Raw genomic sequence first — 27,002 nt, forward strand, 5'->3', positions numbered from 1 at the left:
TTAGCTTCTTAATAAAGTTGCTCAGATGAGTAATTATAGTGACTGAAATGAAGAATGAAATTATGGTAAATGAAAACTGCTGGTGCAATAAGTATTTTAATAAGATCCTAGTATTTTGCAGCTCCACAGTAGTGTTATAAAACTCCAGGCAATTTGTATTATTTCGCAGAATATGAATGGAAGTTTACGTGACCGTAACATTAAATGTGACAAAGCAGAAAGTCAACAGGCAAGTATTTTAAAAAGCACAGCCAGAACACAAAAAGGCAAATGCAGAGGTTACCACAGGATTTTTAGTGTTGACTGAGAGGAAGTTTTGTTCTTTGTTCAGGATGCCGCTACTCCTTCTTTTGCAGCCTCTATTTAGCTATTGTCATGACAGTAACAACTATTTTTGTATTCTAAATACAATCACCCTGATTCTCATCTCAAATACACTCGTGTAAAGGAGGCATAAAGCCACTGCAGCCAACAGTTACATTAGGGTAAAACTTTGGTGAGATCAGACTCAGGCCCAGTATGATACTTTCATAATTCTGTGTGTCGCAGTCTGATACTATAAGGCCAAATTCTGCCAGCTTTACTCATACTGAATAATATCTTACTCCTCCAAGAGTCCCATTGTGGCTCTTCTATTATTAAAAGTCAAATGACTTTGCTCTTGAGAAATGAAGTACTCTGAATAATCCTTCTGAGAAGGACAGCATAGATGTGAAAAGCATTGAATGTGGTATAGGTACTTTTCCTCTTCATGCCCACTGTACCTCATAACAAGCTTGTTCACCAATGGCTCAATCCTATAAATGCTGAGCACGCCGCCCTTAATTCAGCACATGCTTAACTGTAAGCATGTGAGTTGTCTCATTCCTCTGTGACTAGGCAGAGGACTTTGCTGTCCCGAGACATCAAGCCAGCACCTTTCATGAGCACTACACTCTGACGAGCATCTCTGACAATTAGTTTACAAGAAATATTTAATTTTGCTACTTTAACAGTTCAGTCTCGCAAGATGTGGAGTAACATCAACATCCACTGACGGTGCTAGAGATTTAGGGCTGTCTGGTCAGCACCTTTCCAGAACTGCTCAGCCCCTCAAATGTCAGGCCCTAAGTGGGAGGAAAGAAAAGAACTAAATGTTCACTGTTGGGTAAAACGTGTTGGCATTAATGAATCTGCTTAGCAATACCACCTCCTCCCTGAGCAAATCAACAGATTCCAAACGGCCAGATCATCATTTACCGGGCCAGCTGGATCATATCCTGTGTCTGAGAAAAGTTCACTCCAACAAACAGCACAATTTATTTATAGTGAATACAACAATACGTTTATTATCGAAGATTCAAGAGATAGTAATTAGGGATAATGAAAACAAAAGGAGATGTATGTATGAAACAAAATCATAATATGCTGTCAAGAGACTAAACTTAACTCATCAAGCTAAACTCCTATCTAAAGAAGGATATTTCACCTCAAATGTCCTCTGTAGTGTTTCAACCAAGAGTGGTTGAAATCCCATTTTCATAAGTGTAAAAATACTGCCTGTTTACTTCTAGGTGCAGGATAAAGGGATGTCTTTTTGCTTTCTTAAATCCCCAAAATTCATTGTCTGTCCTCTAAGTCAGGATAACCCTGTCTTATTTTCCTGCGTGCTGCTGCCCTGTTGATTTCACAACCCCCCTTGTGATTTCATATGTAGATGGATAGCCATTGTGTTGCCTTACAATGCTTAATTTGCACACTGACAGTGAGACAGGTGAATAAACATCTTTTGTCTAAAAGAAAACTTGTGTGTTGATGCTGTCTTTACACAGGCTTTAAAATACATTTTAGTATGTATACATAACTCCTTACATAGTATCTGTACGTACATTTCACAACAATATTAATGAACAACATGACCCTGGCTTTCTTTTAAGATGATATTGTTTGATTAACCTGAATGTACATACTAGGACCAGGATATTCTTGTAATCCCCTTGCAGTTGGCACTGAGTGGTTTTTGGGTCACACCGGCATGGTCACATTCCCTCTGCAGTCAATGTATGCAAGTGTCCTCATTGAGTTGTCTTGTTTTCATTTGCCAATTATTCAATTGCTTCTGTATTTCCTGAAAAGCTTTTCGCTGCAGGTCAGCAACTATTCTCCTAGGTTATTCACCAAGATTTTTCTAATTTGAACAGGAGAAAAAAAAAGATGTTTTTTTACAATGGGATTGGAAAATTGCCACCAATTTGTATGAGAAATCATTTAAAACTAAAAGCCTTTCGGAGAGTAGATGGGAGCAGTGGGTAATACATTAAAATATTCAATACAAAACCCAATACATCAATTAGCATGTAATAATAACCAAACAACAACAACAAAATGGGTTATGCAATCTGAAAAGGCATTAAACATTATAAATAGACTATTACATGTATTTAGAGTTACTATCCTTAATTAATAACTTACTTCTGTAGTGCAGTCTTGATGATCAAAACTACAATAGTCCACAACTTCCTATTATTGAAAACAGAGTTATGTTTTCCAGTGTTCATTAATTAGATTGAACATGTTGATTATCAGTTATAAAAGCAAATTCAGAGTCCCCCATGTTGATAATTAGAGTTTTACTGTGTATAGCAACTTTCATCCTACAAATTTCCAAGGTGCTTCATAGACTTAACAGATGACAAGAACTGGCTGGAACACAGAAAAGAAAAGTTCACCATGTTGATGTAAAGAGCATAGATGGGAATTTAAAGAATCAGATGATTATAGTGAAAATGATTGCAAAACAGACCAGTATTGATGGAGTCTGTGTCAAAATATTACAAAGCCCTTCAAACTCGCTTCATAGCAGCGTCCAAGTGTTTCTCACTTGACTGAGATCATCTTTAGAGTGTTCTTTTCTCTCTGAGATTCTTTCAAGCATGAGGGAGGAATATAAAGAGAATATGTGGCAAGTAGTCATAGAATTTTAGATGTTAAAAATTAAAATGACCTATTAGGTCATTTCTGGTACACCTCCCAAAGGCCATATTAGAAATGTTCTTTACAGCTTATTCTCCAGTGTGTTTCCATTCCAGGTTTACATGACTCAGACGATGATGCTCCTATTCCTTCCCTTGAGATTGTTTTTCACCATGGTCTAATAGGCTTCACTAATAGGGTTTTCAATGTAATATTTTCCTGTCTTTTTTCATCCCATTTCTTTTAGTAATGCCCCACCCTAAACAATTCCTGCTGGTGTTTACACACTTCAGACACTATTCTTGTATGTAGTTGTCATGTCCCTCTTAGCTGTCATTTAGCCAGCTATACATATTGAGTTATTTCAATCTTTCCTCACTGATTAGGGCCTAGTTCCTCAAAAAAAAAAAAAAAAAAAAAGACTGAGTTAAACATCTAAATACCTTTTAGTATCCAGGCTTTGTGTCTCTGCTAACATTAGGTCTGTTTCATGTCTGGCTACCGATGGGCTATCAGAACCAGTGGTGGCTTTTTTGACATGTGAGGCAAAAATCATAAGATAGCTATCCCCACCACAATGTATTATTTAATAGCTATTAAAAGCTTATCTTATTGATCGTGAAGAAGCAGCGGAGGAATAAGGGAGCTGGAGCCATGGTGCAGAGGGTGGAGCATGAGGCAGGCCCGGGGCTCAGCAACGGCTCCTCACGCACATACACATGGGGCATGCCCCATGGGGGAGGGAACTGGGGAGACACAGGGTGCAAGCCCCATCTGAAAACCCCCTACAGCCAAGCTTAACGGCTACAACCTTGCCCTGGCCTCACCAAGCAGGGATTACCATAGTAACACTTTTATAAAGTGATTCCCGTGCATGGTTAATTGCCACGACCACAAGGCAGCTTCCTGAGGCACTATTAGCTCTACCAACTTTTGAGCCTCACGTAGCACTACATTCTTCAAACTTTCCAGCACTGCCTTTTGCTATCGGAGAGAGTGAGTTGTGACACTGAAATCAAATCACAATTGGTCTTTAAATATATAATTAATCAACTAAATAAAAAAAAAATACTAGGCAACCTGTATATTGTAGCTTCTGGAAGTCTTGGTTAGGCCATGCCTAACTGGGCTGATGAGCCTCCCATGATGAAACCAGTTATGCTAAATTGGCTCTACGTAGAAGAGAGATGGGCATCATTTTATCTGGGTAAAGAAAACAGGATCGAATGGTTGACAGAAAGAATATTTATCCCGTGAAATGGAATTTGTAGAAAATTACCTAGCATCAGCAATTTATACGGTTCTTTGGCTTATTTTTAAATCGGACCATACCTACTTGCCCCCATCATTGGGTGACTTTAGTCTGCATTGCTGGTTCAGTTCCCTTAATTTCTAAATGTTTTCTTTATAGAGTCAGAGTCTCAAAATCCTCCCTAGTGTAACTCCAGCATTCCCACGCCTATGAAACTTACTCAGAAGACCAAAACACTTTAGTGGACAGTGAAAAGTTAAAGAACTACTTGTATGTTTACCGTCCTTAGCTATGTCTGTATATATTCCAGCCTCTGTTGTTTAATATACAGTACATATTGCTCAAGCAGTTTATAAAAATAAGTAAGATAAATTAATTCTGTGACTCAAGGGCCATGTGTTTTAGATGCATCTTATAATCCATGGATGTACTTGTTCAACAATAAATCACACTGGGCTGTTATATAAATGCTCCAAAAATTCTTGCAGTGGTTTCCTTATCAGATTTATGAAGATCCTTGGAAAAACAAATTCTATCTGGCGAAGTAGCTTCTTCAAAGATTCCTCATGATTTATTTAATTTATTTCCCTATTGTTTCAAACCCAGGGGACATTTTTTATAGTCATTATTACCATTGTATGTTGACTAAAAGAAAAGGAGGACTTGTGGCACCTTAGAGACTAACCAATTTATTTGAGCATGAGCTTTCGTGAGCTACAGCTCACTTCATCGGATGCATACCGTGGAAACTGCAGCAGACTTTATTTATACACAGAGAATATGAAACAATACCTCCTCCCACCCCACTGTCCTGCTGGTAATAGCTTATCTAAAGTGATCATCAGGTTGGGCCATGCTGACTGTAATTGCTGGGTGGTGCTAATATACAAAAAAGTCAAACACCACAGGGTTTGCTTGGTTTTATCCATGTCACAGATGCATTGTTTGGTATTTGTGATACCTTCATTAACACTGACACAGGGAACAGAAAACCTTATATTCTGGACTTGGCAGCTAGCTGTTTTGAAGTGCACTATGCATTAGTCCTAAACCTAAAATCAATGATGATGCACAAGTTTTTATATTATTGTCCTGTTAAAGGCCCAAATGACGCAAAAAAGTTCAGCATCAGTATGTTCCAGCTGCTGTCAATATTGGTCAATCACCACACAACAAAAACACTAACCCAGGAACCTATCCTTGCAACAAAGCCCAATGACAACTCTGTCCACATATTTATTCAAGTGACACCATCATAGGACCTGATCACATTAGCCGCGCCATCAGGGGCTCGTTCACCTGCACATCTACCAATGTGATATATGCCATCATGTGCCAGCAATGCCCCTCTGCCATGTACATTGGCCAAAGCGGACAGTCTCTACGCAAAAGAATAAATGGACACAAACCTGACATTAGGAATCATAACATTCAAAAACCGGTAGGAGAACACTTCAACCTCTCTGGCCACTCAGTAAAAGATTTAAGGGTGACAAATCTGCAACAGAAAAGCTTCAAAAACAGATTACAATCTGAGAAACTGCTGAGCTTGAATTAATATGCAAACTAGATACCATTAACTTGGGTTTGAATAGAGACTGGGAGTGGCTGGGTCATTACACATATTGAATCTATTTCCCTAAGTTAAGTATCCTCACACCTCTTGTCAACTATCTAAATGGGCCATCTTGATTATCACTACAAAAAATTTTTTCTCCTGTTGATAATAGCTCATCTTAATTAATTAGCCTCTTACAGTTTGTATGGCAACTTCCACCTTCTCTGTATGTAAATATCTATCTTCTTACTACAGCTCACTTCATCGGATGCATACCGTGGAAACTGCAGTAGACATTATATACACACAGAGACTATGAAACAATATCCCCTCCCACCCCACTGTCCTACTGGTAATAGCTTATCTAAAGTGATCATCAAGTTGGGCCATTTCCAGCACAAATCCAGGTTTTCTCACCCTCCGCCCCCCCCCCCCCCACAAACTCACTCTCCTGCTGGTAATAGCTCATCCAAAGTGACCACTCTCTTCACAATGTGTATGATAATCAAGGTGGGCCATTTCCTGCACAAATCCAGGTTCTCTCACCCCCTCTCCCCCCTCCAAAAACCACACACACAAACTCAATCTCCTGCTGGTAATAGCTTATCCAAAGTGACCACTGTCCCTACAATGTGCATGATAATCAAGGTGGGCCATTTCCAGCATAAATCCAGGTATTCTCACCCCCCACCACCCCCATACACACACAAACTCACTCTCCTACTGGTAATAGCTCATCCAAAGTGACCACTCGCCCTACAATGTGCATGGTAATCAAGGTGGGTCATTTCCAGCACAGATCTAGGCTTTCTCACCCCCCCCCCCCCACCGGGGGGAACACACACACACACAAACTCACTCTCCTGCTGGCAATAGCTCATCCAAACTATGAGTGGTCAGTTTGGATGAGCTATTGCCAGCAGGAGAGTGAGTTTATGTGTGTGTGTTCCCCTGGGTGGGGGGGTGAGAAAGCCTAGATCTGTGCTGGAAATGACCCACCTTGATTACCATGCACATTGTAGGGCGAGTGGTCACTTTGGATGAGCTATTACCAGCAGGAGAGTGAGTTTGTGTGGGGGGGGGTGGGGGCGGAGGGTGAGAAAACCTGGATTTGTGCTGGAAATGGCCCAACTTGATGATCACTTTAGATAAGCTATTACCAGCAGGACAGTGGGGTGGGAGGGGGTATTGTTTCATGGTCTCTGTGTGTATATAAAGTCTACTGCAGTTTCCACGGTATGCATCCGATTAAGTGAGCTGTAGCTCACGAAAGCTTATGCTCAAATAAATTGGTTAGTCTCTAAGGTGCCGCAAGTACTCCTTTTCTTTTTGCAAAGACAGACTAACATGGCTGTTACTCTGAAACCTATCTTCTTATTATGTTCCATTCTATGCATTCAATGAAGTGGGCTGTAGCCCACGAAAGCTTATGCTCTAATAAATTTGTTAGTCTCTAAGGTGACACAAGTACTCCTGTTCTTTTTAAATGCGTTTCTGTTACTTTAGCTTTTAAGACTTTGAATGGATGCACTAAACATGATGCTATTGTCTTCCACCATCATTTTAACTGTATATGTATGTTCTGCTAAGGATTCATGTTGTGTTTCTTATTCAAGCAAAATTCCTGTTGACTTCAATAGGAAATTTATCTGAATAAAGACAACAGGATAGAACCCTTAAGGATTTTTAATCTTACATACCATTTTTAAAAGCTTTTTCCACTACCTTTGTAGGGCATGACTTTTCAATATAAACCTTTTCCCAGGAGTTCCTTTTAAAACTGGAAAAATATCATCTGTAGCAGAGTATACATTCACCATAGAGCATTAGCCTCATTTTTGCCATCTCACTTATGAGAAGTAGTGGGGAAGAGAGGCTACTCGAAAGAAAAAATATTAATAGAACCACCAGATATGACTGAGCCTTGCTGAACCTATTTATGATCATCATTTCTTATGTCATGTCAAAGATAGGCCCCAATCCTGAATTTGGATCTGTATGGGCACATGGATCTGCCTGTACAGATCCATTTGCAGGAATGGGTTCTGTGGCTGTAAGCTCTTTGGGGAGCTCTGTTCAGCAAAACTCTTAAGTATGTGATTAACTTTAAGCACTTGGAAAAGGCTCCACTCATTCCCTGGCTGCCTGCTCTAGGAAGGGATTAAGTGGGTGAGTAGCCCTGCTCATTTCTAGGCACCTGGACCCGAGGACTGAGTAGCTGTGCAGGAGGTTGTAAGGTGGGGTGGTTCTTGCTCTCTCGTATGGGCATATAATCCGAATCACAGTCTAGCCAAACATGAAGATTTAAGGCTAAATCAGCCAGAATGAAGGATGTGGTTGTTGGTTTTTTTGTTTATTTGTTTGTTTTACAAAACATTTAACTGAAATTCAGACAGCATTTAATTTGATTTTAGAAAAATGACAGCTTTGGTTTGTAGAAAGAGTCAGTATATATTTTATCTGGGAAAACAGTGATTTACAAATTTAGAAAACAGGAAAGCAAACATAAGTGTGAGACACTGTATCTTCCCACGCTTTTGGAATTAAAACTGCAAGCAAGCCAAGCAACCTGAGACATATAGTTATCAATGAGGCAGAACATTGTGAGAAAGATCTTTTTTGTGGGTTGAGGAATAGGCTCACAGAATCTTTAAGGGGTGAATTCTGCAATTTTACACCTAGAGAAGGCACTTAAAAACCAGAAGAGTAGAGAAAAATGAAGGACCAGTATTTGCATGAGTATATATTATTTGTAAGTTATAGAAAAGAAATGTTCAACTTGTAGTATCTGTGGCTTTGAGAAAAAGGCAGGTTCCTTTTGGTCTTTTTAAAGAAACAGTTGGAGGTTTTATAGGCAAATTAAGGACCTCACTTAGGGTATGTCTACACTATGAAATTAGGTCGATTTTATAGAAGTCAATTTTTCGGAAGCGGTTTTATAGAGTCGATTGTGTGCATCCCCACTAAGTGCATTAAGTCAGCGCAGTGCATCCACAGTACCGTGGCTAGCATAGACTTTCGGAGCAGTGCACTGTGGGTAGCTATCCCACAGTTCCCGCAGTCTCCATTGCCCATTGGAATTCTGGGTCGAGCTCCCAATGCCTGATGGGGCAAAAACATTGTCGTGGGTGGTTGTACATGTTGTCAGTCGCCCCTCCCTCGCTCCCTCCCTCCATGAAAGCAATGGCAGACAATCGTTTCGCGGCTTTTTTCCTGGGTTAACCACACAGATGCCATAGCACTGCAAGCGGGAGCCCACTCAGCTCACCATCACCACTGCTGTTGTGGGCAAGTCTACTGTGAGGGCTGCTGTGATCCAAGTAGCCAATGCAATCATTGACATTCTGTTATCAAGGGTAGTGACTCTGGGAAATGTGCAGGCCTTTTTAGATTTTAGGTGCATCATATTCCTGTCCTTTGTCACTGGCGAAGAAGTCTTGCTGGTGCACATTCCACAGGAAACAGCTCCAGGGCACCTGCTCTTTTGCCTTGGCCACACAGCAGCAGCTCCTGGGTGCCTTCGCATCAATGGTGAACGGCTCCACTGCTTCCGCTGCAACTCTGCAGCAGACGGTGCAGTAGGACTGCTAGCCATCCTCATCAATGGTGTTTTGCTCGCTCCACCGCTTCCGCTGCAACTCTGCTATCCTGATCTCCTGCGAGCTGGAGGCTTCTGCCTCAGGCTGGTCTCCCAGCCGGCAGCACCGTGCAGTTTCACCTACCCCAGCCTACCCCTTGCTCCCATGGCTCATGAAGCCTGGACAGTAGTAAGGAGCAATTCAACTATAGGCTGAAAAAGTGCAGAATGGTGGTAGAATGTGCCTTTGGACGTTTAAAAGCTCGCCGGCGTTGTTAGTCAGACCCCAGTGCAACCAACATTCCCATTGTTATTGCTGCTTGCTCTGTGCTCCATAATATCTGTGAGAGTAAGGGGTGGGGATGTTTATGGCAGGGTGGGATTTGAGGCAAATTGCCTGGCATCTGATTTTGAGCAGCCAGACACTGATTAGAAGAGCACAGCAAGGCACGCTGCGTATCACAAGAGACTGTGAAAACTAGTTTCATGTCTGGCCAGGCTACGGTGTGACAGTTGTGCGTGTTTCTCCTTGATGCAAACCAGCCCCCTTTGTTGATTTTAATTCCCTGTAAGCCAACCACCCTCCCCCCCAAAATCAAATAAAGATTGTTTTGAAACCATGCATTCTTTATTAATTAAAAAAAATTGAGATAACGGACAAGGAAACTGCCAGTGGTTTTGGGTACGTGTCATCAGTGACCATTCCCTCACTCCCTCCCTCCGTGAAAGCAATGGCAGACAATCATTTCTCTCCGTTTTTTCCTGGAGTGCCCGCGCATATGCCATAGCACTGCAAGCGAGAGCCCGCTCTGCTCACTGCTGCAGTTGTGAGCATTGTAAACACCTCACATTTGCCCTTGGAGATTTTGGCATATTTATTGGCATTATGTCTTTTGGAACGGAGTTCTGATAGCATGGATTCATCTACCCATACAGCGATCAGATCCAGTTCCCCCCGCTTTCAGGGGACTGCATGGTCACCTGTGCTGATGAGCTCACCATGCTGACCAAACAGGAAATGAAATTCAAAAGCTCCCAGGGCTTTTCCTGTGTACCTGACTAGTGCATCTGAGTTGAAAGTGCTGTCCAGAGTGATCACAACGGAGCACTCTGGGATAGCTCCCGGAGGCCAATACCGTTGAATTGTGTCCACACTACCCCAAATTCGACCCAGTGATGTTGATTTTAGTGCTAATCCCCTTGTTGGGGAGGAGTACCAAAATCGATTTTAAGAGCCCTTTAAGTCGACAAAAATAGCTTTGTCATGTGGACGGGTGTAGGGTTAAATCGACCTAATGCTGCTAAATTCGACCTAAACTCGTAGTGTAGACCAGGGCTTAGTTTTGAGTTGTTAAATAACTTGGAAAAAGTGGAGGACTGAGTATAAGCAGGCATTAGGGGCTTGATCCTGCCCCACTGAAGTCAATGGGGATTTATACATTTACTTCAATGGGAGCAGGATCAAACCCTAATTCCAATGCAAAGCTCTGCCTATGCATCTCAGTGCTGACATGCAGCTTCCCAGCTATTGTATTCCTGGTCCTCTCCTAAGGGGCAGTTGTCAATCAGGCTGTGTTATATGCTTTGTGATGTGAACAATTTCACAACACTGACTATATTAACAAATAATGGTGAAATCCTTCTGGCCATGGAAAGTTTATAATGCAGCAAAACCACTGCAGAATGCAGATGAGATATACTGAAGGACTGACTCTTCAGAGTCTGCTGCACCATGGAGCTAAGCTCCATGTTGACTCCACAAAGATGCAGGATGGTGTGTGGTAAGGTCAGTGGGTCTGTAAACTGCATGGATCCACTGGCCACAGCTCTCACTTGGTGAGGAGCAGTAGTTTGAAGATTCTACAACAGTCCATAAACTGTAGCAGTGGCTGCAGACTGACTGCATGGTTTTCTTTGGCCTGGTCCTGGCCTTCAGGAGGATTTAATTCTCCTGAATGCCTGCATTGGTCCCCTATGACAAACCCATTCACTCTGGCTTTGTGCAAGGGGGAGCAGGATTTCACCCCATGTCCCAGTACGTTGCTTGTTGGAATACATGTTTAGGTGGATTTTGAAATTTCCTGAAATCTACGAAAAAATCAATCATCTGATAATTTGTGGGATTTAATTGATTTTTTTAAGTCAAGGTGACAAATAATAGTGCAACTTCATGTGACATTTCTATTCAAACGTGGAAGTGGAGGAGGGTAAAGGAGAACAGGCATTGCTGTCAACATTATTATAAAATCAGTCTATTTGTGCTGAATTTAACTTACAGATTCACTGACCTACATTGCTGTAATTCATAGATACTAAGGTCAGAAGGGACCATTATGATCATCTAGTCCGACCTCCTGCACAACGCAGGCCACAGAATCTCACCCACCCACTCCTGTGAAAAACCTCTCACCTATGTCTGAGCTATTGAAGTCCTCAAATCGTGGTTTAAAGACTTCAAGGAGCAGAGAATCCTCCAGCAAGTGACCCGTGCCCCATGCTACAGAGAAAGGCGAAAAACCTCCAGGGCCTCTTCCAATCTGCCCTGGAGGAAAATTCCTTCCCGACCCCAAATATGGTGATCAGCTAAACCCTGAGCATATGGGCAAGATTCACCAGCAAGATACTACAGAAAATTCTTTCCTGGGTAACTCAGATCCCACCCTATCTAACATCCCATCACAGGCCATTAGGCCTATTTACCATGAATATTTAAAGATCAATTAATTACCAAAATCATGTTATCCCATCATACCATCTCCTCCATAAACTTATTGAGTTTAATCTTAAAGCCAGATAGATCTTTTGCCCCCACTGCTTCCCTTGGAAGGTTATTCCAAAACTTCACTCCTCTGATGGTTAGAAACCTTCGTCTAATTTCAAGTCTAAACTTCCTGATGGCCAGTTTATATCCATTTGTTCTTGTGTCCACATTGGTACGGAGCTTAAATAATTCCTCTCCCTGTCCGGTATTTATCCCTCTAATATATTTATAGAGAACAATCATATTTCCCATCAACTTTCTTTTAGTTAGGCTAAACAAACCAAGCTCGAGTCTCCTTTCATAAGGCAAGTTTTCCATTCCTCGGATCATCCTAGTAGCCCTTCTCTGTACCTGTTCCAGTTTGAATTCATCCTTCTTAAACATGGGAGACCAGAACTGCACATAGTATTCCAGGTGAGGTCTCACCAGTGCCTTGTATAACGGTACTAAAACCTCCTTATCTCTACTGGAAATACCTCTCCTGATGCATCCCAAGAACGCATTAGCTTTTTTCATGGCCATATCACAATGGCGGCTCATAGTCATCCTATGATCAACCGATACTCCAAGGTCCTTTTTCTCCTCCATTACTTCTAATTGATGCGTCCCCAGCTTATAATTAAAATTCTTGTTATTAATCCCTAAATGCATAATCTTACACTTCTCACTATTAAATGTCATCCTATTTCTATTACTCCAGTTTACAAGGTCTTCCAGATCCCCCTGTATGATACCCCGGTCTCTCTCTAAATTGGCAATACCTCCCAGCTTTGTATCATCTGCAAACTTTATTAGCACACTCCCACTTTTTGTGTTGAGGTCAGTAATAAAAAGATTAAATAAGATTGGTCCCAAAACCAATCCCTGAGGAACTCCACTAGTAACCTCCTTCCAGCCTGACAGTTCACCTTTCATTAGGACCCGTTGTACTCTCCCCTTTAACCAATTCCTTATCCACCTTTCAATTTTCATATTGATCCCCATCTTTTCCAATTTAACTAATAATTCCCCATGTGGCCTGGTATCAAACGCCTTACTGAAATCTAGGTAAATTAGATCGACTCTGTTTCCTTTGTCTAAAAAATCTGTTACTTTCTCAAAGAAGGAGATCAGGTTGGTTTGGCAGAAGCTACCGTTTGTAAAACCATGTTGTATTTTGTCCCATTTACCATTGACCTCAATGTCCTTAACTACTTTCTCCTTCAAAATTTTTCCAAGACCTTGCATACTACAGCTGTCAAACTAACAGGCCTGTAGTTACCCGGATCGCTATTTTTTCCCTTTCCTAAAAATAGGAACTATGTTAGCAATTTTCCAATCATACGGTACAACCCCTGAGTTTACAGATTCATTAAAAATTCTTGCTAATGGGCTTGCAATTTCAGGTGCCAATTCCTTTAATATTCTTGGATGAAGATTATCTGGGCCCCCCGATTTAGTCCCATTAAGCTGTTTGAGTTTCGCTTCTACCTCAGATATGGTAATATCTACCTCCATATCCTCATTCCCATTTGTCATGCTACCATTATCCCTAAGATCCTCTTTAGTCTTATTAAAGACTGAGGCAAAGTATTTGTTTAGATATTGGGCCATGCCTAGATTATCCTTGACCTCCACTCCATCCTCAGTGTTTAGCGGTCCTACTTCTTCTTTCTTTGTTTTCTTCTTATTTATATGGCTATAGAACCTTTTACTATTGGTTTTAATTCCCTTTGCAAGGTCCAACTCTACTTGACTTTTAGCCTGTCTCACTTTATCCCTACATGTTCTGACCTCAATATAGTAGCTTTCCTTGCTGATCCCTCCCATCTTCCACTCCCTGTAGGCTTTCTGCTTTTTCTTAATCGCCTCTCTGAGATGCTTGCTCATCCAGCTTGGTCTACAACTCCTGCTTATGAATTTTTTCCCCTTTCTTGGGATGCAGGCTTCCGATAGCTTCTGCAGCTTTGATTTAAAGTAATCCCAGGCCTCCTCTGCCTTTAGATCCATAAATTCTTCAGTCCAATCCACTTCCCTAACTAATTTCCTTAATTTTTGAAAGTCAGCCCTTTTCAAATCAAAAACCCTAGTTGCAGATTTATTTTTGTTAATCCTTCCGTTCAGTTTGAACTGAATTAGCTCATGATCACTTGAACCAAGATTATCTCCAACAACCATTTCTTCTATGAGGTCCTCACTACTCACCAAAACCAAATCTAAAATGGTATCCCCTCTAGTCAGTTCAGCAACTTCTTGATGAAGGAATCTATCAGCTATCACATCTAGGAAAATCTGAGCCCTATTATTGTTATTATTACTAGCACTCGTCCTCCAGTCTATATCTGGGAAGTTAAAGTCTCCCATGATCGTGCAGTTTCCATTAGTATTTACTTCACTAAAAACATTAAAGAGGGCTCTAGCCATATCCAAATCAGATCCCGTCAGTCTATAGCACACCCCAAGCACTATCCCAGGGGAGGCTCTAATAGTTTTCTTCCCCAATGTAATTTTTGCCCAGACAGACTCTGTCTTATCCATCCCATCGCTTCCTATTTCTTTACATTCTACCTCATCATTGATATACAATGCTACTCCACCACCTTTACCTTTATTTCGGTCTTTCCTAAACAGCACATACCCCTCAATACCCGTACTCCAGTCATGACGACTATTCCACCCTGTTTCTGTATCCCTAGAATATCTGGTTTCACTTCCTGCACCAGTAGCTCTAGTTCCTCCATTTTGTTACCTAGGCTCCTCGCGTTGGTGTACAAACCTCTTAATTTTTGCTGTTTGGCCTCGCTCACATTCTGTGCCCTATTAGGCACGGTCATTCTGCAGCCAGTATAACCTGTTAGACTGGTATCCACACTGCCCTTCCTCCTTATATCCATTCTCCTACCCACGGCTATATCCTTTCTTACTTAGTTTTATTCCCTCTCAGTGCTAAAATCTGGCGTGGAGATTACCTGGACATCTCCCAACCATCTCCCCCAGATTCCTAGTTTAAAGCTCTCTTAATCAGTTGTGCCAGCCTCCATCCTAGAAGTCTATTTCCTTCCCTACTCAGATGAAGTCCATCCCGAGAGAACGTCCTCTGTCCATGAATGCCTCCCAGTGGCCATACATCCCAAAGCCCTCCTTATAGCACCACTGCCTAAGCCATCTGTTGATATTCATAATCTTGTCACACCTTTGTTGCCCTTTTCTAGGAACAGGCAGAATCCCACTAAAGATTACCTGAGCCTCGATTTCCTTAAGCGTCTTCCCCAGCCTAGCATAGTCTCCCTTAATACTTTCCAGCGAGAATCTAGCCGTATCGTTTGTTCCCACATGAAGGATAATTAGGGAATTCTTTCCTGCTCCCTTTAGGATCCTTTTCGACCTCAGGTCTACATCCCGTATCTTAGCACCTGGAAGACAGCACACCCTTCTATTCTCTGGATCAGCTCTGGTTACAGGCCTATCTATTCTTGTCAGTAAAGAGTCCCTGATCACATAGACCTGCCTTTTCCTGGTGACAGTGCTATTCTCCAGTCTATACCCTGTTCCCTCTGGCTGCAAGTTCTTTCCATTCCTATTCTCCCTTGTAATCCTCTTCAACCCATCCTGTAACCTCCTGGGGCTCATATTTGGTGTAGTCTCCATTGACTCTTCCCCTTTTCCTGTAGGACTAGCCGCTCTTCTCTTCTTCCTTGCCCTTCCACCTTCAGTGACTACCTGCTGAGCCCCTTCTTCATTTTCCAACTCTGCAAACCTGTTCTTGAGCTCTATTTCTCCTTCACTAACCCGTCTTTTCCGCTGCCTGGTTCTTTTAGTCACATGCTTCCACTGACCACTTTCCTCATCCAGTCTCCCCTCAGAATTCCTCAGCCTGCTTCCATCTGCAAGTCTAAACTTTTCCTTTGAGATACCTCATGTCTTTGCTCCATAATCTGCTCAAACCCCTTCCTAAACTCAACCAGACTTTCCACCTGCATCTCCAAACCTCGGATCTTTTCCTCCATCAGCTCTATCAGATGGCATTTCATCCAGACAAAACTCTTACCAGGTACCCCCTCCAGGATCATGTACAGACCACAGCTTCCACATCCAGTCATCTTCATTGTGTCTTCCACGACATGAGTCACTCCCACTGCTGCCTCTGTATCTGTCATAGCCTTCCCACCTAAATCCTGTTAATCTGGGAAACACAAACCACAATACAAACTCCCCTTTCAAACTCCCCTGTTTACAGCTCTATTGGCTGGCTCCTGTGCTGCTGCCTGACTGGCTGGCTGGCTACCTTTATAGGACCCCTAGTCAGAGAAGCCCCGGCCCCTAATCAGGGCTCAGCTTCTCTCCCAGCACAAAGCCCCTACAAGCCTCTACACATACAAATACAAAACCAAATACAAATACCTTCTCCTCCAACAGAGCTTCCATGCAAACTCCCCTGTTTACAGTTCTGTTTGCTGGTTCCTGTGGTACCTCGCTTACTCAAACAAACATATAACCAAAAGTCAAAGTGACAGGACTAGAGTCTGTTTTGTTGTTTGAAAGGGTTTGGTTTACTCTTTTGCTTGTCTTATGTTTTCATGGGCTTCTGTGAGAGCTGCCATTTTAGCCCAACACCAAAGATTGAATCAGGGACCTATAGAGCCAAAAACACAAGATTTCACAGCTTGATCTAATGAGCCAAGCTCCCTAGCCAAGAGCGAAAACAGACTCACATCCTTTGTGAATCAGGCACACATAACACACACACTGAGCAATGGGTTCATTTCCACACTCCCTAGGTTTGGCAGGAATTATAAATACTAAAATTCTGTAACAAGTTATTCCTGGTATACTTGAGACTTGGCCAAAACTAGTAAGTACTGAGAGCCAGATCCTCAGTGTTTGTAAATCAGGGTGGCTCCATTGACTTAGCTGAGGATATGGCCCTGCAAGTCTAATGAGGAAGCTTATTCTTGGAAAATTCTCAGACTAACTTCTCAAACAAAGAATTTCAGAAAAGGTCAAGTAAATCTTTGGGTGCTTATCTGAACCCAACTTTGAAACCTTTGGAGTAGAGCTAGGTGCATTGTTCACTAGGGCTAATATTTTTTTATGAAGCAACCCCATTTTATGGTTAGTGAATTGTCTGAAAACTATTCCTGATTTTCTTTAAAGGTATTTATTGTTTGTAAGTATTCACCAAATAGTTTGGAGAAATAACTTTCAGACTTACCGGGCTAGGGTGTGGACATCTGAGCTCTGTTCCTGGAGGTACCAAAGACTCACTGGAAGACTTGGGCAAGTTACTTTACCATTCTGTGTTTCAGCTTTCCCCTATGTAAAATAGTGATTAAATTACTTAGACAGATTTGCTATGGCTTAACTAGTTAATGTTTGTGAATTGCATTGATAGCCCCTGATGAAAGGTATTATCAGTGTGCAAAGAATTATTATATTAGTCATTGCAGTGTACTATTATACTCTCTAAAAGTAAGAAATTACCTTTTCTCAATCATGGGTTGCTGAAGTTCCCAAACGGAATGGAAAGTGCTTACACACATATTATGGCAAAGTTTAATTTACATTTCATGTATGGTTCTATCTTTGATTCAGTGCTCAGCTCATTTAGAATTTCATTACTAAGTGGCAATATTAATAAATGTCAATATTTATTTTGTGTTTCAGTTCACTTCCATATAAAGTCTTCTGGGGGAATGAGCCTGAAGCCAAATGATGTTTCGCCAGAAGTATCCTTATGGGTGCCAAAGTCTCAGATCCTTTCCAAGTTCCTTAGATAGAGGAATCCATGAAGAGTAAAAGCTGAATGAAAGGGTGAGCAGCAGACAAGGCCAGGAAAACAGTAGAGAAAACAAAAGAGTGAATGGAGAAGGGACAAGAATGGATGGTGGAGAATTGAGAATTGTGGACTAGTGCAGGCACAGAGAAGACTGGGAAATATTAAGAGACCCTGATAAATAGATGAAAGTAGCAACTGGGAATATTGGAGGGTTTAATACAATGTCAGAGCACCATGTGGAAGAGCTGGAGTAGTGGCCAACAGGTTCAAGAAAGCTTCAAAGAAGAGTTTTAGAAGGGTTCCAAATTCTGAACTAAGGTCTAGGATCCTCAAAAGTATTTATGATCTTAACTTCAGTAGAAGTTAGGAGCGTAATATCTTGGAGGATCTGTGCCTAAATCTCTACGTATGACTCTCTTTGGTGGGAATTTCTCAACCTGATAAGATCCTATAATTGTTTTAATATTATTTAAATGTAGAATTACATGTAGGATACAAGCCTTTTAATGTATCTGTTATTGGCTTGATGTTGTCTGTTGGAAGCTCTTTAAAAACAACATTCTAGAATCTATGTATATAACAAAGGTGACCCAATAGTATCATCTTCTGTGAGTATATTTATTATAAGCCTCTGGCACCACTGAAAGCACAACTTGGTACATTTACGGTGGATGGTTACATTTTTTGTGGCCTCACCTGTACAATATATATTGTCCATTAATCAGGATGAGCACCCAACAATAGTTGAAAAAATAAATGCCGTTTAAAGGATGCTCTTCTTAACAGGAAATGTATGTTGGTGTGAACCTCTAAAGAGGGAGTGAGGAGAATCTTTCTAAAGGCCAGATTTTGCCTTTTGATTTGTACACAACTCACATCAAAGTCAACAGGAGTCATGGTATACAGTGTGGTGTGTAATCTAATTTCATAGAAGCTATGAGCTATAGGCATCTGGCCAGCAGAGTGTTCTGCAGATACACAGCATATGAGCTGGGCATGAAAGCTTTATTAATAGTTTAGTATTATCTTGCAAGGATTGAACAAATGAAAATATTAAAAGTATGCGGAAAAGCTTTCAGAACAAAACAAAAGCTTCAGTATCACCACAATTAGACAAAAAAGAGTACACTTATGCTTTCAGTCAATAATTGAGCCTTTTCCCATAAGCATGGGAAATGCTTAAGAATGGAATCATAATTCCCTTTGATAATGCAATTCAGCGGAAGATGTGGTTGCATTTTAACTTCTTTTCTGGTAAGTTATTATACCCAGAAAGCCATTACATTGCTTTGTGTTTACGAAGTGGCTACAGCATGTAAAATTTCAGTGTTTATGTGGATTTCTGAAATAAATCACTTGATTCCTTGATGTGTAAACTTGGAAAGCTTGAAAATTTGCAATAGTTTACGTATGTGTCCAGCTGCTTGCATCACACTAGTGTACTTACGGCATGAACGAAAACCCATTGAAATGAGTCAGAGTCTTTCCACTGATTTCAATGGGCTTTGGATCAGGCCTTCAGAGATCACAGATCAACAAACAGTGAAGGAGACTAAGGAAATCAATGAATGGGGGTGTAGCTAATTATATACAAACATGTCGTTCATCCCAGGCAGAGTTCAAACCCTGATCTTTTAGTTATTATTTTACCTATGAGAGTGTTGTGTTTGAAATGTTTAGTGACTGGCTGTATTTGAATTCTCTTGTAGTAAATGATGAGCTTGAAGTATAGGGATTTTCAAAATCACTCTGTTGCACAACCCTCTCATTCAAGTCAACAAGAGTTTTGTTACTGATTCCGCTGAGGCAGAATTGAGTTGCCACTGAGTGCTTTGGAAAATTCCACTCACACAGACTAATGTAGTAGTTTCTCTAAACAAAACCTACAATTCTTTCAGGAAACTATAAACAGAAACCAAGACAAACAGAAACAGTACATATCTTGGATGTTCAGAGGGATTGAGCTCTAAATGAGATAGTCTGAAGCTTTATCATGAGGCCCAGTACTGTATTCTTTGCACATCCATCTCTCCAATTGCACACAACATACCTCGTCTTCTTCCTTGTTTTTTCCTATTTCTCCTTTTACCTTTCTGTCTATTTCCTTAGCATCATTTTGGAGAGGTCTTCTATGGGGTCCTGAGCTTAGGCCTGAGCTCTCTCTGCAACCTTTCTTTGGATGACTTCATCTGCTCACATGGCTGTAACTACACTATCTATGCCAAGAACTCATACATTTTCGTTTTCACTCCTACTCTGGCTCCCTCCATCTAATCCCACATCTCATCCTCCCTCTGACTTCTTTCCTGGATGTCTTGCTATTAGCTTAAACTTAACATAGCCTAAAAAAAACCCACACTCATCTTTCTTCCCAAGCCCTCCTTATTCCCCCTCACATCCAATTATATATAATGGTTGACATCACAACCATAACCCTGGCCACTTTGTTATATCACCAAATTATTCCACGCCTCAGAAAGCACAATCTCTCTTAGGTCTGCTTAGTGTGCATGAGGGAGGGAAGGGTGGTCATGGGGTGAGGGGTGAGGTTTTTACTCTGCATCATCCATAAGGATGGCACAAATTGCTCCTTTTAGTCAGGCTTCAGAAGCCAATGCAAAATGGGACAGAAAAACAGCATCAGTCAAACACCTCCTCAAAACACCTCCTCAGTCCTTTCTGGGCACTTTGCTCTTATGCTCACATGGTCTGCTATTGTGATCTTTCTTTGCTGAGCAGGCACAAACACGGAGAGGCTTCTTTTGTGCTCACTCTTTTCCTACCTTCCCCTCCATCCTATTACACAGCATGCAAGGGTAGATTACATATGATCTTGAGAAAACTAGAGGGATGCAGAAATAAATTGTTGGAGAGATGACCAGCCTGGAGTTAGGGGCAGGTCCAAAACCTGGTCTAAAAAGGCAGTTCAAATCTGGACCAGCCTCTGATTCAAACTTTTCATAGAATGGTTATTTTCAGGCATTCCAGCCCTGCGCTGGGATATTCGGAGACACAATGCAGTAAGCGTAGCTATTGTTTCACTGTTCTCACGTCCCTATCCCCACAGTATGAGAGAAATGTCATAAAAATACATTTGATGGCAATGTAAAAGGACGTGTAATTACTCCATCACCATTCCCGCAGAATGAAGGCCCAGGGGTGGGCAATGAAGGAGCACGGGATGAGGTATGCACAGTCATAACCATACATTGCCGTACTCTGGAATCTGAAAATTACTACTACCCAGAGCATAAGGTGTGAAGGCTTATTCACCACACACAATCCCTTTGCGAAAGTGCAATCTACTTGAAGGTGAGAGTAGAATTAAACTGTTACACCAGTGCCAGCCTAGTGACTTTAACGAGCTGCAATGACAGCTGAATTTGGCCATTTAAGAGCAAATTCAGAGATGATATAAGTGGCAGTGCGACAGGTCAAGTATAAGCTAATCAGAAAATGTATATAAATAGGCCAGATTATCCCCTTCAGATACAACGCTGAAAATCTAGACTCTGATTTCAGTAAAACTACTCTGGATTTACACCTAGGAAGCAGAGAGCAGAATCTGCCCCATCCTTTCACTCTTAGTGGAGTAACTTGCAACTTAGTGTTGTGGGTGTGCAAAATGAGTGTCTCTTACACTATTGCTATTAAATTTAGCCCAGAAATGTCCATGAGAGTTTTATCTGGTTTGAATTTGTCCCTTTATGATTTGTACATTTAAATCAGTTAAAAAGAAAAAGAAAAAAAGATAATGGAAAGCAATGTCTAACTTAAAAATGACTGACTGAATTCCTTAAAAGTTACACATTAATCATTATAAATAGATAAAATGTATATGAATTAAGGTATATAATACATGCAATGTATGGATTTATATATCTCTGGGGTGAATATTCTATGACACATTAATTACAACAGTAAAGTCTCAGTGACAACTTTTGAATGTCAAACATGATTTCTGATGCACTTTACATGCATGTTTCCTTTAATCAGATATCCATAATGTGGAACGTGAAATACAAACAGCTCTTCTTTAATATATTAATTGCCTGGATATTACAAAGGACCTGCTGAGTAGGATGCACTGTGACACCTCTTTATTACATGACACCTCTTTATCAATTGTTAATATTATGCTGCATTTAATATTTGATAAGTTCTAGCATTTTTCATCACTTTCTAAACTGTCATAGTAATTGCGAGTGATCGTGAAAGGGGGACACTACTAGGGAATTGTAGACCCAGATGTGCCATATAAAGTTCATTTGTGAAGTTTACACTACTTATCTCACTTTCTTTAGAGGTGTCTTTAACATACCTCAGAATCAACAGACACATAACTAAGAAAACTATTCTCAGCCACCAACACGTTGTCCTAATGGAAAGTTGATGACCATTGTAACACTTGTGGTAGGTGAATATATCAATAGATATGTGCATGTATGTGACCGCTTCTCTCTAACAATACCCATAGTGTACAGCAGTTGCTCATATGCTCCCCGAGCTCTTTCATGTGGTGTACTGGAGGGCTCTATTAAGTTGTTTTTCTTGCTTATTTTGTATGTGAGGCTATGTAGTTGATCAGACAGCTGCCATCAGCTCTCCTTCCCTTTCCAGTTATGATAACACATAATAATCTGATGAATATCAAACTCAGCAAGCTCAAATTTTCCAAAATGGCCTCTGAGTTTGGTTACCTCAGTTTTTGGGTGACAAATGTCAATACCAACAGGAGTCATAGATGAAGCCCTGCAAATTAGGGATCACTTTGAAAACCTGGCCACCGTATTTGATGAAAATAATTGCAAATGTGGATTTTTAACAAGATTTAATTTGATGCTGTCAACACTGTGCTCTTCTGATATAAAGAATAGAGAAAAGGAAACGTTCTTCTCAGCCTGAAATTGACCTCCCTACAGCATCTGCTGTACACTTAATGTGAATTTCACTGAGACATATGGTAAGGAAGTAGCCTTTTATATTTTAAACTGCTTCCACACCAATCTTGTATCTTGAAAGGCAAAGAGGGACAACAAGAGAGGGATTAGAGTTTTCCTCTAACCCTTCTGTGATATATGTACTTGGACAATATGGAGTCTATTAAAGACTTTGCATGACGAGCATATTGTATTCTAGCCAATAGAGCTATTTCATTCTTGGATGTAGTGCCAGACAAACCTACATAAAGTGCTTTTGCAGAAGTTGGAACATGCTATGGGAATATGATCCCAGTCAATGAAGGATTCAAGACTTCCTCAAAAACTTTAATAGAAATAGCTATCCAAAGCTTCCCTGAAGAATTGAGGACATTTCCTCTCCCCACATCCCTCCCATCTAGTAAAATAGCCATTGAAAAATTGCAGACTTTGCAGTGTTTAGGATTAGCAAAATACTCCACAGATGTTTTCACTGTCCCAGAGCGACAAGCATTTGGCTTCTTTTTTTTTTTTGTTTGGCACCACCACTCCTGTGTTGGTGGAGTTCACATAGCATTTCTTACCAGACACTCTGAGATACAGTGGGTTTCACAGGAAGTATGCGTCACAAGAGATGACACATTTGATCTCTGAGAGAGTTGAACTGCCCTGCTGTTCAACATATCCTGCTGGCTGACACATTGAGCACCATTGGGCTGGCTTCATGAAGAAATGCTGACTTGTTTCTCTGAAAGAAGTTAACTATCCTAATTGATAGTCAAAGTTAGAGTGAAGCTTTCTGTAAAGACTGCGGATAATGCTGTACTAAGCTCTCTCTAAAAAAGAAAAGGAGTACTTGTGGCACCTTAGAGACTAACCAATTTATTTGAGCATGAGCTTTCGTGAGCTACAGCTCACTTCATCGGATGCATACTGTGGAAACTGCAGAAGACATTATATACACAGAGACCATGAAACAATACCTCCTCCCACCCCACTGTCCTGCTGGTAATAGCTTATCTAAAGTGATCATCAAGTTGGGCCATTTCCAGCACAAATCCAGGTTTTCTCACCCTCCGCCCCCCCCCCACACAAACTCACTCTCCTGCTGGTAATAGCCCATCCAAAGTGACCACTCTCTTTAAAATGTGTATGATAATCAAGGTGGGCCATTTCCAGCACAAATCCAGGTTTTGTCACCCCCCCCACCAAAAACCACACACACAAACTCACTCTCCTGCTGGTAATAGCTCATCCAAACTGACCACTCTCCTTACAATGTGCATGATAATCAAGGTGGGCCATTTCCAGCATAAATCCAAGTTTAACCAGAACGTCGGGGGGGGGGGTAGAAAAAAACAAGGGGAAATAGGCTACCTTGCATAATGACTTAGCCACTCCCAGTCTCTATTTAAGCCTAAATTAATAGTATCCAATTTGCAAATGAATTCCAATTCAGCAGTTTCTCGCTGGAGTCTGGATTTGAAGTTTTTTTGTCGTAAGATAGCGACCTTCATGTCTGTGATTGTGTGACTGATTGACTGTGATTGAAGTGTTCTCCGACTGGTTTATGAATGTTATAATTCTTGAAGTCTGATTTGTGTCCATTTATTCTTTTACGTAGAGATTGTCCAGTTTGACCAATGTACATGGCAGAGGGGCATTGCTGGCACATGATGGCATATATCACATTGGTGGATGTGCAGGTGAACGAGCCTCTGATAGTGTGACTGATGTTATTAGGCCCTTTGATGGTGTCCCCTGAATAGATATGTGGGCACAGTTGGCAACAGGCTTTGTTGCAAGGGTAGGTTCCTGGGTTAGTGGTTCTGTTGTGTGGTATGTGGTTGTTGGTGAGTATTTGCTTCAGGTTGGGGGGCTGTCTGTAGGCAAGGACTGGCCTGTCTCCCAAGATTTGTGAGAGTGTTGGGTCATCCTTCAGGATAGGTTGTAGATCCTTAATAATGCGTTGGAGGGGTTTTAGTTGGGGGCTGAAGGTGACGGCTAGTGGCATTCTGTTATTTTCTTTGTTAGGCCTGTCCTGTAGTAGGTGACTTCTGGGAACTCTTCTGGCTCTATCAATCTGTTTCTTCACTTCCACAGGTGGGTATTGTAGTTGTAAGAAAGCTTGACAGAGATCTTGTAGGTGTTTGTCTCTGTCTGAGGGGTTGGAGCAAATGCGGTTGTAGTGCTGGAAATGGCCCACCTTGATTTTCATACACATTGTGAGGAGAGTGGTCACTTTGGATAAGCTATTACCAGCAGGAGAGTGAGTTTGTGTGTGTGGTTTTCGGAGGGGGGTGGGGGGTGTGTGACAAAACCTGGATTTGTGCTGGAAATGGCCCACCTTGATTATCATACACATTTTAAAGAGAGTGGTCACTTTGGATGGGCTATTACCAGCAGGAGAGTGAGTTTGTGTATGTGGGGGGGGCGGAGGGTGAGAAAACCTGGATTTGTGCTGGAAATGGCCCAACTTGATGATCACTTTAGATAAGCTATTACCAGCAGGACAGTGGGGTGGGAGGAGGTATTGTTTCATGGTCTCTGTGTAAATAATGTCTTCTGCAGTTTCCACAGTATGCATCCGATGAAGTGAGCTGTAGCTCACGAAAGCTCATGCTCAAATAAATTGGTTAGTCTCTAAGGTGCCACAAGTACTCCTTTTCTTTAGACTCCAATGAGAGACTGCTGAATTGGAATTAATTTGCAAACTGGATACAATTAACTTAGGCTTGAATAAAGACTGGGAGTGGATGGGTCATTACATTTCTAAACTATAAGTAAAACTATTTTTACTTATAGTTTAGAAAGTAAAACTGTTTCCCCATGTTTATTCCCCTTCACCCCCCCCCCCCCGCCCCGCCGTTCCTCAGACATTCTTGTCAACTGCTGGAAATGGCCCACCTTGATTATCACTACAAAAAGTTCCCTCCCCACCCTCACCCCCCCCACTCTCCTGCTGGTAATACCTTACCAGATCACTCTCGTTACAGTGTGTATGGTAACACCCATTGTTTCATGTTCTGTGTGTATATAAATCTCCCCACTGTATTTTCCACTGAATGCATCCGATGAAGTGAGCTGTAGCTCACGAAAGCTTATGCTCAAATAAATTTGTTAGTCTCTAAGGTGCCACAAGTACTCCTTTTCTTTTTGCGGATACAGACTAACATGGCTGCTACTCTGAAACCTGTCATTAGTGGACAGTAGATCTTGAAAGGCTCCAATCCACATAAGAAGTCTACCTGAGGATGGTCAAGGTAGCATGTGAACAATGGCTGCTACTTGTAAGTTCTGAGTCATGCATGGACATGGGACTTGCCCATGTGACTCCAAAACTCCATCTTGTAGATGGGATTCTACGCAGGGGGAGGGAGGGGTCTCCATCCACAAGACAAAGTCTATTTAAACACCTGGGAGACCCCTCCATTTTGTCTTCAGCTGGCTCAAGAGATAGTCTCTGCACCCCCAAAGGATACCCGAAAGAAACTGGAACAAAGGACAGTAACCACCGGGGTGTGAGTGATTGCTGGACCAAGACTAGAAGGAGGCTAGTCTGTAAAAGCAGCTTACTGGAACATCTGTAGGTGAGGTTTAATTTGTAATCACTTTTTTACTGTATTAGGCATAGACTTGCATATTTTATTTTGTTTGGTAATTCACTTTGTTCTGTCTGTTACTACTTGGAACCACTTAAATCCTACTTTTTGTATTTAATAAAATCACTTTTTACTTATTAATTAACCCAGGGTATGTATTAATACCTGGGGAGCAAACAGCTGTGCATATCTCTCTATCAGTGTTATAGAGCGTGAACAATTTATGAGTTTACCCTGTATAAGCTTTATACATGGTAAACCGGATTTATTTGGGGTTTGAACCCCATTGGGAGCTGGGCATCTGAGTGTTGGAGACAGGAACACTTCTCAAGCTGTTTTCAGTTAAACCTGCAGCTGTCAGGGGAGGTGGTTCAGACCTGGGTCTATGTTTGTAGCAGGCTCGCATGTCTGGCTCAAACCAGTTAGGGCACTGAAGTCCCAAGCTGCCAAGTGAAACAGGCTCAGGGATAGTCTCAGCACATCAGTTGGCAGTTCCCAAGGGGGTTTCTGTGATCCAACCATCACAAACTGTACCAGGGGAAAGGATTGGGCCCAGATGAAGAAGGAGTCTAGTCTGTGAAAGAAGCTTATTGGAACATCTCCGAGGGTGAGATTTACCTTTATTC

This window comes from Lepidochelys kempii, chromosome 5, assembly GCF_965140285.1.
Source record: "Lepidochelys kempii isolate rLepKem1 chromosome 5, rLepKem1.hap1, whole genome shotgun sequence".
Lineage (NCBI taxonomy): Eukaryota > Metazoa > Chordata > Testudines > Cheloniidae > Lepidochelys > Lepidochelys kempii.